At 33.9% G+C, this 12,067-nt stretch overlaps 1 protein-coding gene across 6 annotated transcripts in view; it reads left to right on the top strand.

The window, feature by feature from the left end:
- PTPRK (protein tyrosine phosphatase receptor type K) overlaps window positions 1–12,067 on the top strand; it is a 558,957-nt gene that overhangs the window by 506,599 nt on the left and 40,291 nt on the right. The gene's annotated exons all lie outside the window — the stretch shown is intronic.

Here is a 12,067-nt window from a genome sequence, read left to right as displayed (position 1 = left end):
CTGTTTAGACAAGGGGAAGGCTTTGAATGTAAAAAATGTTTATTGCCTACAAGTGTACAAACTGTAGCCCATTAAAGTACCGTGGATATGTATTTGCTAGATACTTTGAGAATTAAAAATTGTGAAATGTAGCCATTAGATAATTTTGCATGATCAAGAACCATTCAAAATTGTGGGTCCTGTCTGTTCATTCACTCAAAGCCAAAGGATATTTTAGGATTAAAAACCAATCTCAAATTCTAAAACATTTATTAATAATGTAGACTTTCTACTAAATTAACTTGGAAAAGCTGGAACTCAAAATCATTTTTTAATCTGGCTCCCCCGTTCAATATTAAGGCAGTCTCTAATTTAGTAAATAAACACCTGTGAAAATGGCAGTGCAACCTCTATTAATATGATTTAAACCATGTTGTGTGTTCTCCTGAGATATGCCAGATTAATGAATTATCCAAGCCCTAGTGGAAAATGGCCTGCTGAAAATGAAAGTAGAATTTATAACTAAAAGCAATCCAAAAAGCAGCTAGTCTTAACCCTTCAGTTTGCAAATAAGAACAGTAGAAATAGGTTAAAAGTTGGGTTATCTTTATTATTTTAGATGACATCACATTCTTATAATTTGAGCACTATTAAAGATTTTGTTTGATTTCTATTTTTATCTCATATTCAAATTATTTTACCTTCAGATGTGGGTTTTTTTTTTTTTCTTGTTTTTGCTTTGAACAGCATGTTTGGATGACTTGTCCAGATCTGGCATTCTGAGTTTGTGCCAACAAAAATGTCAAGTGCATTTGCCTTTTAATTACATGCAGTGCCTGGATTTTAATATTCCAGATTTTTCCTTGAGGAAGAGACTTTTCTGATTCTATACCTTGTGGGGGAAAAAAATGTCAGTGGCATTATCATGAAGCTTTTTCCTCCTACTCACATTTATCATTTTATAAACATTTCCCTTTAAGATTCAGGTTTAGTCTACTTTGCTATAAGCACTGTGTATGGATACATGATTCAGCATCATTTGTTTTTTAATTATTTCACTTATTTCCCAGTATTCTTCAGCTCTACTTATTTTACTCTTAATAGACCATGACTACCTGGATGTTCCACATGTAACAATCCATATGTGGAAGATGTAGTTCCTTATCATTTACACTTTCCTTTCCTCTTCCTTTACCTTTAGCATAAATGGGAGACCCGCTCATTATTCCCTAGGGTTATGGGAATAATGAGCTGGTCCCACATTTATGCAATTATTATTAATATAATAATGAGTTATATTATATTATTTAACTACTATGTTTTTGAATTCTCCAAGTTAATTTTTAATTCCATTCTATTGTTATTCTCCAATCTCCTTTATTGTTTGAGGTTGGGAAAAAAATCTTGGTTATCAACTTAACAGCTCCACAGTCGCTAAACTCCTTTGGTGCCTCGTATATAGAGAAGGCATTTTCAAGCTTTTTCGCGGTTTGATATGATAAATTCCTCCACATCTCAGTCAAAAGCCACACCATCTACCTCATGTCTTCTTCAGAAAGGTCTTTCCCTTACCTCCAAATCTAACGTGGTTACCAAGGTGTTCTGTCTTATCCTGCTGCTTTGATTCTCAGTATAGAACGCCTCACTATCAAGTGATGTTTGTTACTTGTGTATCATTTGCTTCCCAGCGCAGGTATGCAATCTATATGAGAGCAGAGATATTCTGTCTTGTTCAGTGATGATTCTTCAGAGCCTGCAAATGTGCTGTGCACATGACAGGGGCAACAAATGATTTATTTAATTAATGAAAAGAAAGAAACAATGGGAAAAAAATGCCACCTTCATGTATTTAAAATGAGGCATGGAATATATGTTTTCCTTTTTTAAAAAAATTTACTTTTATGACTTCCTGTAAGAACCATCCCCTATTTCATCCATCCATCTATCCACACAAGTCTGCATTTTTTTTTTTTTTTTCCCCAGAAAGGATTTGATATGACTGACAATTTATTTGTATTTCTCTTTCTCCAACTTTTCCTTTCTTTTTGTTTGGTAGTGGCTGAGGTTGGTACTGCTATTATATTTTTGCGGGCCCCCCACCCCACCCCCTTAGAAGACAGTGGTAAAAAATACTTCTAATTCAGGTGGCTAGTCACATTTCTCCCAAGTGAAAGTGCCAGATGGGAGTCAGGAAGAATGGTCTGTATTTTTAATTGTGTCAGAACAAATACTGTGACTATAAAAAAGCCAGTTACCTCTTCTGAGTTCTTTTCTTTAACTGAAAATCAGAGTTGGGCTTTTGTGTTGAATGATTCTAGGAAATGTTTTAGGATGTCAACCAACCAGATACAATGTGATCCCCCTGAGCAGAAGCCCTGTTGTGCCTCTTCTGCAGTACTTTCCATAATCTGCTAATAAGTGCAGTCATTCAGGTCATTATCATAGCTCTGCTTCTAGTTTATACACATTCTGAAGGAAGAGCACTTGTTCATCTTTCTGGAGGTTTTTTAGCCCGGTACAGTGTTTTGTACCCATCAAGAATTCAAAAGATAAGTGCTAAATGATGAATAATAACAAATTAGTATCTCTGTATTTTTAGAAATTAGACTTCTTTCCATCTAATGCTGCTTATAAGTCAAAATATCTGTGATTCAGAAATCTAGATTTGTAAAGAGAATTTTATTTGAATTTAACTATATATACTCTAGCACTTACTGAAGCTTTATTAAGTAGCCGGTATTGTCCTAAGCACTTTACATATTTTAACATATTTAATCTTTACATCAACCTAGAAGGTAGGTATTTTATCATCTCCATTTTACCAATAAGAAAAATGAGGAACAGTGGTTAAATAACTTGCCCAAGTTCACCTAACTAGTAAGTGGCAAAGTTGTAATTCAAACCCAGATCAATGGTTTTGTTTTAGCAAAAATTCCTTAAAATACCTTAATGCCACCTGATTGGCACATTTCCTATTGGTGTTTTTCTAGATATGTTAAAGTTTTTTGTTTGTTTGTTTGTTTGTTTGTTTTTACCAATTAATATTATGTAGAGCAGAATTTTTTCTTAAAAAAAGTTATAAATTTCATGTTAGTTCAGTTAACCCCTAGTATCAATGTGTTTGTTTCAAAAATGTTAAAACTTTAAACAGTATATTGTAGTTGATATATGCTCTTATGTAGGTAGCACACCTTGACAAATTATGAGCATTTTCTGTTATTTATTCATTAGATGAATATACTCAAAATGTGTTGTTCACTGTGTAAATCAATGGACATAAAAAAGATGAATGAAATTATATCTCTGCCCTCAATTGCTCCCAATCTAGGGTAGTTGTAGACTTACTGAAAATTACTTGCAGCTCAATTTTATATGTGGGTTATGAGAAAATAAATAACTGGTGTTTAGAGGTGAGAGGGTAGTTAAGGTAGTATGGGAAAAATTAAGAACATATGATCCACAATTTGACTTCTAATTCTGGAAACCTGACAGATTAGATGCTCTGAGGATCTCTGCAGAACAACTCTACCATGGATAGGACACATTTTTAGATCCATTGCTGGACTCACAGTGGCTATGGGAGAAATCTCTTAAGGACCCAGTAGAACAGTAAGCAATAGGCAGAAAGAAGGGTTGGTCCTCCCTGAAGGGGCATGCTAAAGCTTTACAAGGGTACTTCAAAAAGTTCATGAAAAAAATATAATTGAAAGATAATATGAACCTTTCCATGAGCTTCTTTGAAATACTTTAGTATTGCCCTTGACACACCAATATTCCAGTTGGTCATAAGAGGGTTTTCTAGCCTGGGACTGCCATATAATGCTGGCAGAAGTGGTCTGAGTCCTGTGGTACTCATGGCCACTGGTAGAAGAAGGTGCAGATTCTTTTTTTAGATCAAATGATAATCAATTTAGGCATGCAGGATTCCCACAGACTAACATAAAGGAATTAACTCACAATCAGAAGTCACCAAGCATTTTTGAAAGTAACTTACTGTGAGAGAAAAAACAAATCTAAATCCTTTAAGGACTGCAGGTGTTGGGACTGTCAAGTGTAAAATACAAAATAGCTGTGCACAAAACATTTAAAGAAACAGTGCAAATCATGAATTTAATAAGATGCTATCAGGAGTAACTAAACAAAGAACCATTTACCAATGGAAGAAAAAGCATAATGGTTCAAATTTTAAAATAATTCTTTGTTCGAGCTTATAGCATATTTGACGAAAGATATAAATTATTAGCTGGACTTTAGAACTGAAGAAGTTAACCAGAGCAAAATATAAGGAAGAGTTAAGATGCTCAAGAAGAGAACTAGCATGGAAACACGCCCATCATGTGCAAGGGTACTTCAAAAAGTTTGTGGAAAAATAGAATTAAAAGATAATACAAATCTTTCCATGAACTTTTTAAAAGTACTCTCATATTACAACATATTATAGAGCTATAGTAAATTAAAACCGTGTAATATCAGCTCAAAGTAGATCTGTTTCTTTTTGGAAAATAATGGAAAATCCAAAAAGTGACTCATTTATTTAAGTCATTTTGATATAGGACAGAAGCGGCTTTGTAGATCATTAGATCAGTTCAAAAGTTGTGCACAGATAACTGGATATTTATGCGGGGAGAGAGGAGGATCCGAGACAACTTTCCACTGTACATCATTCTCAGAAAGCAATTCTAGATCATGCAGGATTAAATATGAGATGCACAGTTTTAAAACTTTTAGAGAAAAAAGAATGTTTTTATGAATTCAGGTTGGAAAGGGCTTCTTAGACAATATGCAATAACCATAAAAAAATGATTGATATATTTGACATCATTAAAATTAAAAATGACTATTTACCAAGATACCATGAATAGAGAAGAAAAGCCACTGATGGGGTTTAGGAAACATTACCCCAAAATATGGTACCTTGGCCCACTGGATATTTTAAGCCGAAAAAAATTGACAAAAAGAAGCTGGGGGTTTCTCTGACCTTGTCCCACCCCTTTCCCCTGAAGCAGGTCATAAGACCCATATTCATATGAGAGATGTCCACCTTATATCCAGAGGAAAGAAGCATCCGCATTTTCAAAGATGAAGGGACACAGAGAAGAATCTGAACAAACAGGCCTTGCTTAATTCCCCCCAGTTTACCACACTTATCTCACAATTTTTTCCCTATCATATTTCTCTATGACTGTCTACCCTTCATCAAAACTGCTTTGAAAAAACACTCAGGTTTAATTGTTGCTTTAGGTCTTAATTTTGTCATGAAGTCTCCCATGTGTCATAAACTTATATTAAAAAAAAAATTTGTATGCTTTTCTCTTGTTAATCAGTCTTTTGTTATAGGAGTCCTAGCTATGAAAGTTGAAAGAAAAACCTTGGGAGGTTGAAAGAATAACCTGTTTTTCCTCCTTTATACCATCCAGTAGGAGAAGGTATTGGCAACACATATAACTAACAAAGGATTAGTAACCACATATGAGATATTTCTACAAGCCAAAAAAGAAAAAGATAAAAACCAAATAGAATAAATGTATCAAGATTTTACACTGCGAATTTCAGAGAAGAAACAGATACAAATATTTCAAGAAACTGTCTCAAAAAATCATCTTAGTAGTAATCAAATGCGTCTTAGATATCAATTTCTACCACCAAATGGACAAAAATTAAGAAGTATGATAATACAGAGTGCTGAGACATAATTTAAATGGGATTTGAGTGCACTGCTGGTGGGTATATAAATTGGTGGCAATTTGGCATTAATTGTAAAGTTGAATATTCACCATCTTTGTTTCAGTCAAAACGGGCATGATACAACCCATGGGCCACAGTTTGCCAACTTCTGAAATAGAATGTGGAGTATTTAAGTATTTGGGAATGAGTAGATGGTTTTAAATAATTAGGGTATGTGATATTCTAAAGGTATTGTTAGTAAATGATATTGATAAAGTTGACCGGAGCCTGGTCTTGAAAGGCCTTATGTGTCATAACTGTGGCCTTTTCCTCTTTTGAATGTAAAACAGTTAAAGTAGTTATTTAATCACATTTGCATATTAGAAAGTTCATCCTGATAGCAGTATATAGGCTAAATCTGAGGCCAATATGGGAAGCAGGAGGATTCATGAAAAATCAAGATAACTGGGTCTTGAAAGCAATAGAAGGAGGAATGGAGAATCCAGGACAGATTTCAGAGATAATTTCACAGAGAGCCTCAACTGCATTTACGAATCAAGACAGCACACAAAGGCTCTATTTTACCCAAATGGATGAGTTTAACTAAATAGAAAGCTTATGAAAAATTCATATATACGATAAAATACTTGCCCCTAAGTTACTATGAGGCTAAATAATATTTTACATATTCTTTACCTTTAAACACAGTCCTGAAACATGATACTTATTTTATTGCTTTCTAAAAAAGTACTTCTGTCATTCTTTCAGAATTTTATACAACTTTTGGAAATGTCATTTTAAAACCACAGCAAATTTAGAGAATCCAAGGCTAGACGATTCCTTAAGCACTATGAAATTAATTTTAAATATTTGTAATATTAATATGTTCTTTTATTTCATAGTTGCTTAATCTTCATAGACTTCTGCCCTATTGTTTTTCACACCAGAAATTCTCAGGTAACATCCATATCTTTATTAAACAGGAATAAATTATTTTCTAGCTACTGTTTAAACAAAATGTGTGGCATATAGATGTTTTCCTTTTTCGCCATTAAAAAACTGTGATAGACCCTGTTTTTTATAGTCAGCAATCTAACACTGGACAAGTTTCATAAGATCATATGAGATGATGAAGCAAAATGACTTCAAAGGATCATTGAGTTAAGTGATACATACTTCAAGATGCCCATAAGGCTTAGGCGTCCACCGTGGCAGACTATTAATTAATATTATGTACTTTACAGTATCTGTTATTATGTACCTATATATAGACTGCCAAGAATTTTTCAAAGCTGTTTTTCCATAATGCCCCTATTTATAGCTTTTTATGTTTATGTGATGGAACCAAAAGGCTAATATCCAGGTCATATCTACCCAGGGCAACAGCATCTACTATTGCTTCTACTATAACAAATATTTTGGTGTATAAAAACTTTTCACAATATCCTGTCATTTGATATTTCTAAAAGCGACATAATATAGGTACTGTTATTATTTTTATTTTACATATGAAAGTATTAAGTCTAATAGCCATTAACTTGCTCATTGTCACACAACAAATAAGAGAAGGAGCTAAGAAAACAAGGTCTTGCTGATATCAAATCCCATGCGCTTTCCATGACACTGGAATTTCCCTGCACTTTGGTTTGGTGATAGGTGGTGGCAGGTGGTGGACATGGTTAGTCCTGTGAAAGAATGGCTAGCACAGGGGCTTGAAGTTTCCAGAGACAACTCAGAAATGTATGTACCAAGTTTATCTTATGCTCACATCCAAAACAGTAAGATATGTGTCTGAGCAAATATGTCCTTATGTTTTTTTAGGGGGCAACTAATTTTCTTTATTCTAGTGCCATCTACTGTAGGCAGGCTTTGTATCATTCATTCGTTTATTCAACTAATACTTTTTGCACTGTTGCTCCAGTCCAGGTCCTACTAGAAATGCAGTGGTGAGTAAAATAAACGTGGTTACTGCTTTCATGGACTTTATTTTAAGAGTAGCAGGAAGCCATTGGAGGGCTCTAATCAGTGGAGTGATAAGATACGATTTGGAGTCTCAGGAATACTTTGTGGGTTTTGCTGAGGTATAGGCAGCAAGTGCAGTCAGTGAGATAACACAGGCTGCTGCTGTGTGATATGGGTTAGATGATATTGACCTGAGTTAAGGTAGTAGCAATGGGATGGCAAAGAGTGGAGACAAGGGTTATTTAGAAGTAGTAGTACTTTGTAACTTAACTGTATGAGAAAGAGAAGTGACCATGCATCCTGGTTTGCCCAGCACAATTCCAGTTTTTGCCTTTTGTGTTGTCATAATTATTGAGTATCCCCTTTCACTTTCAAAGGCATCCCAATTTGGATGATAAATTATATGTTAATCCTAGAGGTAAGGAGCGAGAGGATGATTCAGGAATGATCCCCAGGTTTCTGGCTTGAACAGTTGTGTGGATAGTTGTGCCATTAACTGAAAGAAGATACACTAGAGGAGGAAGATTATATATGTGAGATAAGATTAGGAGTTCAGGTTTGGACATGGTATACTTAAGGTGGCTGTCATACATCGAAGTGAAGATATGTAATAATCAGATGACTACATGGGTCAGGAGTTCAGGTTGGAGTTTTGGGTTAGAGATATATGGAGTTGAGAGTGATCAGCATGGACGGTAATTGAAGAGATGGAAGTGTATAACATTACCAAGCCAAAAAGTATGAAAAACTAAGTCAAGAGGCTTAGGTCCCTGACAAACTCAAAGAGGCACCTACTTATATGGGATGGGTAAACAAGGAAGGTCTCACAAAGGAAATCTGTAAAGGAGTGCCAATGCCATAAGAAAACTAGGAGATGCCCAAGTGATGGAAGCCCCAGGAAAAGAGTGTTGCAAGAAGGAGGGAGTTAGCAGAAATGTCAAATGCTATTAAAAGGCCATATAAAATAATATGAGAAAAGTATGCATTGAATTCAGTAACTAGCAAGTCCTTAGAGACATTGGTGATGGTGGTTTGATGGGGTTGGAAAACATAAACCTGATTGTAGGATTTTAAAAAATGACTGGGACATGAATTTGAATAATTTTCCAGAACTATAACTGAGGGGAAAAAAAAAAAAAAAGCTCTGGTGAAATACTAGGAAAACTTGCAGAATTTGAGTAATGATGATGATGTCTCTGAAGATGCTATAAGATCATCTAATATATTGTACTTAGAGGCTTCCATTTCTAATATCCATCTTGAAAGTAGAAGAATGATTTTATATGATCGCAGCTATAAAAATAGTTTTAATTTTTTAGGTAAATTTGTGTGACTTAAAAATTATTTTGCTTTTAAGTATTGGGAGCAAGGACACAGTCTATAAAGTTACTTTAGCTATTTTTGCCCCACCCCCCAAAAAAATGCATCTCATAAGTTTTCCTCAATAAAAATGACATTCTGCCTTAGTTTTTTTTCTCACCGTGCAAAGAATTATGCTGCTCTTGTTTTCAGAACACTGGGGATTCTTTGAATATTCTTTGGTAGATAAAAAACGGTAAAGATTTATGGCAAAGGAAAGCATTTCTGGAAAAGGTGCTCCACATTGTCTTTGTGAGTGTGCATAAATTATAAAGAGTACTCAGGGGTGTAGCCACTATAATAGCTTTTGCTCTCTTTAAAGAAAATAGAAAATGCTCACTTAGGGGCTACTGCTTGTATTTCCATTAATTAATCTTCTAAGCTTGAATGATTTTAAACAGGGTATTTATGTTCCTTGGTTCTAGTAGGCAAAGAACTTAGAAAAATTTGTGTGATTATAGTATCCAAAGTAATAAATTTATACAGATGTATTAAATAAAAAGTACTGTTAGTTGTAGTAGTAATAATGATGATAATAAATGTCACAACTAAAGACTTTGAGTAGGATTCACAATCAAGGGAAAACCACCACCAAATCACATGTACTTTGAGAATTTGATTAGCCTTCTATACTCAAATTTAATAATTATGTTGAAGATGGATGAACAACTCTTTACACAAGGGTTGTAATCATAACAGACAACCATCCTTATCCAACTTAAATAAATGAACTTGGTAGTTTTTTTTTTCTTTAACCATTTGGAAAATATGAATTGAAGTTCAGTCTTTAATAAAGACTTATAGACTAAAGTAACAACACTTATTTGTACGATAGATTATGAAAGTCTCAGTGCTTTGCACTCTGAATACACCTGCAGGTTTATGAGTATCTCTGTTCAAATATTCACTATTAGCTTTACATTTCTGGAAATATGTTTAAAGTTATTAGCAAATCAATATTATTTATTTGACTTAATTCTTCATACTCTGAATTTGAAATTGTATACCCGTTATCCTCTTGTCAGTTTTGCTATTCAGTTACTATAACCAGGTAGTATTAAAGCTGCTGTTCGTTCTTTATGAAGGTAGTTTATATTTGTACCTGTATACATTATATACATTATACTCCCACCCATATACATTATCTGCTTCTGGTGGGGTTAGCAGTTCTGAAGATTGTTATAAAATATAACATATATTACTTATGGCATAATGTATTTAGAAAATTATCCCATAATAGCATGTGTTTTATTGAACTAAAATGTTATATTAAAAAATAATGACCTCATCAAACAAGTGATCTCCTGAAAATTTTCAGAAACACTTAAATCTGAAATTCAGACATGTCAGAAAATTACGGAGAGTTTTATTATTACCCTCTGAAAGCCATGTGTAACATAGAATCTGATGAAAGTATGCTTTGATTACTGAATAATGATGATTTGTTGCATGGACTAAAATTTTTTCTAGGGATTTCTACATCAAACATTCTGTTTCTCTTCTTACTTGAAGCAGTTTCTGTGTCAAACCAATCTTTTTTAGATTTTATATCCAACTTTGGAGTATACTGCACCTGTTTTCAGTATTTATATCTATATATGTTATGTATGTATGCATTTCTAAAGTTGCCCCTATAAAGGAAGAAATCTATTAACATATTTACTGCATGTTTTCATGAACTTAACCATAAAATAGTTTGAAATGTGATAAGGATTGAACTACCTCTATTCATAATTATGAGGTTAGAAATTCCCTGCACCATGGTATATGGAAAGTTTCATGTCAAGTCAGAAAGGAAAACTCACTTTGCTTACCAGGGAAAAAAAAAAAAAACAGGCGGAAGGCTTGCTTTTTCTGCTTGAGAATAATGGTTACCAAATAGTCCATAGGGAAGTTTAATCCTATGCAATTGAAGTAAGATATTTAGAGAATTGTTTTACAAAATTAGCTGTGTTCTAACACTTTTTTCAAAGTATGTCTTTTCCATTTGTGTACCTTTATCTTAAGAAATGATATTAATAATTGATATATTTATTCTTTTAAATTTCTACTTGGAAAAATTAAGAGCTAACAACCTTATTAGTCCCTTTTTGGTGGAAACTGTGTCTAGTGGGAATACTGGAGCAGATATTTAGATGTGAAGAACTGGGAGTTGAGAGGTAAAGAAGCCAGGAGGAGAAGCTTAAGAAGACAGGATTGGAATGTATGTGGAAAACTGGATAATTCTTAAAAGAGGATAAACAAAATGTTTATGGGAAAGATATGAGTTTAGGTTTAGAATTTCACTTGTGTATCTGTTCATTTAGGCACCATCTCTTGACTCCAAATGCCATGCTCTGAGTGATTTAAGTCCGTTTTCTAAATGTGCCTAATCCTAAAATCACCTGGGCTTTTGTCACAGATTCTTAGCAGTAGAGGCTGTGGATCTGGAAACATTGAGAAATGCTGTGTTAGAAGATAAATGTGTTAGATTTTGTTTCTGTCCTTGAGCAATTTATAATCTATCTTTACCTCTCTAAGCCTCAGGGTTTTCTTTATCTGTAATGTACATAATAATATTTTCTTTGCCAGTTTTTGAGGTAATGAGGTAAAAGGAAAATGTCTTCAGAGAGTTACTAGGGCCCGTAAATTGATTAAAATTTATAAATTTTATTATGTATGTATGAGGAGTGAGGATAGTTTTGAGAAAGAAAGGAAGTGAGGACATACAAAGAATTTTTTAAGTTTTATCTTCTCAAAGTTCTATTTCCTAACTTTATTATCTGGGTTTTATCAGGTAAGAGAATGTGAAACATTCCTTGATGTATCTGTCTTGCTTTGCTTATTCTTTTCTTCTGCTACACCAACTATTCATCTCAAATCTTACGTATTAAATCATAAACTCATGCCTCTAGCAGTTAGACTGGGCATTTATTTAACCCCTTGTGTCCCAGACAAGTGTCACTGACACTGGCTGCTTTAAAGCACCATGCAGAGACCTTGCATTTAAGCCAAAAGATGTTTGCTGAGCGAAGTGATAGATGAATTTCTAAATCTGACTCCATCTCTTTCCAGTGCACTATTTGACATAACTATTTCAAGTTACTTTTATTCAGATACAATA

This window comes from Cynocephalus volans, chromosome 5, assembly GCF_027409185.1.
Source record: "Cynocephalus volans isolate mCynVol1 chromosome 5, mCynVol1.pri, whole genome shotgun sequence".
NCBI classification, from domain to species: domain Eukaryota; kingdom Metazoa; phylum Chordata; class Mammalia; order Dermoptera; family Cynocephalidae; genus Cynocephalus; species Cynocephalus volans.
Note: the sequence above shows the minus strand (reverse complement) of the source record. Positions and strands in the feature narration are given on the sequence as shown.